Source organism: Parambassis ranga, chromosome 8 (genome assembly GCF_900634625.1).
Source record: "Parambassis ranga chromosome 8, fParRan2.1, whole genome shotgun sequence".
In the NCBI taxonomy this organism is placed as follows: domain Eukaryota; kingdom Metazoa; phylum Chordata; class Actinopteri; family Ambassidae; genus Parambassis; species Parambassis ranga.
Genome location: NC_041029.1, coordinates 4,771,695 through 4,775,280, shown reverse-complemented (window position 1 = coordinate 4,775,280; position 3,586 = coordinate 4,771,695).

The window sequence follows — 3,586 nt, the reverse complement described above, 5'->3', positions numbered from 1 at the left end:
GCAACGAATGGACTGGTGCATTACCGCCACCTAGCATGGCGGTAAGAAAAAACGTTCAGAATAAAAAAAACCCCACATAATATTCAGTAACTTATACGTATACAATCAAATATTACGTGGTCGCTGTTTATATTAATTAGTTAGATTGCTGCAAGCACTCAGACTCTTGTTGTTCACCCTCTTTCTTCTATCTTTCTTTCTCAAATGTATCTCCTACAAATTTCAAGCTACAGATTCCATTTTAGTCTTGAAACGCTCGTTAGATGCTTCTCTATCAAACTTGTATTCAGAATTTTCTAATTCAGAATCGTTTCCACATGCCAGGCTCTCAAAGTTGGAGTGGATTTTGAGGTCTCCTCTGCTGTTACCATGGTGACAGGCTGACACACAGAGGCATACAAAGCTCTGAATTACTCTGATTCTCCAGCAATTCAGAGCAATCCTTCACATCAGTGTTCAAAGCAATCTTTATTGTTTATATTTTAATAATCTATGTTTATTCCATTTTACAGCTATCCCAAAATGTAAAGTACAATCATTATCTGCAGGAACTCAGAAGGCTAATGTGACTGGGAGAGCTGCTGCATCAGGTGTGACGTGGATGTTGAATGATAGGTAGGTGGCCATGTACAGGATTTAAGCTCTATTGCTTAATGCCTCAAGCCAGAGAGAGAGAGACAGAGTCCCTGCATTCATGGGATCAGTGCCCCCCAGGTCCACACCCATTGTCAACTTTAGTGGGCAAAGGTCTTTCAGGCCTTGACAGTGTTGGTGTACTGAGCTATGTTGGTCCTGTGTTGTTTTTTTCCACCACCTTTCCTCTGGCAGGAGCATGAGTGGCTCTATGTAGGTCAGCTGGTTTCAGGAAGATTATGGCTGCAGCCCACTTGAGGAAACTACCAGGACACAGATTGAAAAAATATGTAGTGAATAACACCATAATGACCGGTGGTAGTTTTTTTTTTTAACTCTCAGTATTTCATGAGAGATGTTAGTGATTGTTGAGTCGAGCCAGAGTCTTTGCCACACCTATGCATGGTGCCTCTTTAGAAGCTTGTCGGTGGCCCCTAGTAAGACACCTGATGTGGCATACAGTCACCATCCCTGACAATACAGTTGTGGAGCCTTTGGAGGGGTACAGTCCATGCACATAAAAACAACTATTTTAACTTTATGGACTCAGCCTGTGTCTGACACTGGTTGGACTGCTTGCATAAACAATGTCCTTATATGTACCTAACAGGGCAGCTATAGACAGCTGCTGCATATAGATGTCCACAGAAGCCAGCATCAGCTCCTGACCCTGTTTTGTGGCTGATTATTTTGTCTGCAGCGGTGGATTTATGAAATATGTGCTTCAAAACTATGTGACAAGCTCATCACACACCTGTTTACTGTGTGGGAGTGAGACACAACATGCTGCCATGCCTACGTTTTTCCAGAAGAGGGTGCAGTCTGACAATATGACGGAGTAATGGTTTACACTGAGAACTCAAAAATAATCAATAATGCAAATATTCCAATATTGTAAAATACATGTACTTAAATTAATGTTTAGATTTATAAATGTCATACTCCTACAAGGACTTCCTCTGACAGCTTCTGTTAGCACAGGTTTGGTCGTGATGTATGTAGGTGTCCACCCTCTACACAGAGTCCCCCTTGCCACCCACCCACGTCTCAACATCAGGGCTATAAGCTGAGCTGGTGCGTCATCAGGGCTTCGGTGGTTCAGTGTTTTTTTTTTTTTTTCCAAGCAGCTCCTGGAGAACACACATGTGACGACACTGATAAATTTGTGGTCTGCAAGAGGCCAATGCCTCTGCACAAGCCACCATGGCAACAGGGAGGAGCCATGGCAACAAGAAGGATGCTGTCAGGGATTCTTCACTAGACCCCCAAAACACAAAGTCAGTCCATGGCACTGATTCTGTATTGGATTGGATTGACTTGTGTTGGTTCTGTCAAAGGTGTTCTGTAGATTCTTCTAATTTTATTTTATTACGTATCAATCTTTTGTAAACAAACATCTGATGAAATGATGTCGGAAAACGGCATTTGCGTTTGATGTCACAGGAAGTGTTTGTAATGATTACGATTGTGTTTTTTTTTGTTTTTTTGTAATTGCTCTAATTTTAGAATCCACTCAATGAACTGGTGAGTGCTATAATATACACACTCACACACACACACACACCTCTGCACACTGGTTTGTTCCTCGGCAACCGCACAGTTACTAAGAGACTGATTGCAAAGAGGCAGTGTTTCCATGGCAACGCTAGTGGCTGAGTCATCGTCACTGCAGTGCATGCTCCTATACTCCAGCTCACATGTGTTTGTCTGTTTACTGGATATTCATTCATGATCACTGGCCTTCGAATATAATAATTATTGGAATACTTTCAAATCTGTTGAAATGAAATTTGAGACCTTAGTGTGCAGAAATGATGGTTTATTGCTTCCTTCAGCAGGAAATGTAACACATCCTGACATCCTTTCCTCATCCCACAGCCCCACATGAGATGTAGAAATATTCTGGAAAGCTCATGCATATGTGTGTGTGTTTTTTTTTTTTAGCCTGATTGCTGAGCATGGGTGTCACGCTTAGACTGGGTTGACCTAAATTCCAGCAGGTGTGTCACATAGAGTTTTAGCACACACTTTTATAGGGGCACCCTGAACTGAGTTACAGTGATTTTAGGATGTGCCCACCATGAGTGCAGGAATTAAGACTATTCCGTGACCCAATATATATGCATATATAAATATATGCTATAACATGCTAAAAAATTATTACATTATATTATTATTATGATTACCACTTCATACTGACAAAGCTGTCAGGTCCAGTGATTTATGATTGTTTTGGAACGGTGCAGTTGTCTCTGTGTTTTGGTTCTGAACTCAGGCCTGGAAACTGTGTGGACATTTCCGCTATCACAGCTTCCATCAAACTTCACCACAACGAAATACAGAGAAAGATTCCTGTGCCAAAGCTGTGACAACCACAACATGGTCTATAACAGATTTTAATGTTATATTCATGATGTCACTGGGCGGGCATCATCTGTGGCCTGAAAAAGGGCCTGAAAGGACCCCCTGGGCTGTATGACACAAAGTACACTAATGGAATGGAAATCTGCATTATGACATAACCACACACACACAAATCCATCTATTTACTGCACAAGACAAGGTCAAATAATTGTTTATAGTGTGACAGGCTATTATTATAACTACACACACACACACAAATACACATATTGAAGAAGCTGCAAAGGAGTGGAAGCCCCTCCCCCTCTATCCATTACAGGGAGTGTTTCTCCACTTTCTGCATTATTAATGCTATAGTATGTGCACGACGTCTATTTCTTTTCTTTTCTTTTTTTTACTTGACATTTTTAAGCCTGCATGTAGGCACGGTGTGTTTATGTATTTACAATGTACGTTCATGAATGTTCTGTCTGTTTCAGCATGTGTGTGTTTTGCATTGACATTAACGCACAACGCCCTGTGTTGTTGTGCTTGAATGCGTGCTGTCTACGGATGCTTTGTGTGCACATCTATGTGGGTGTATCTCTTTGTG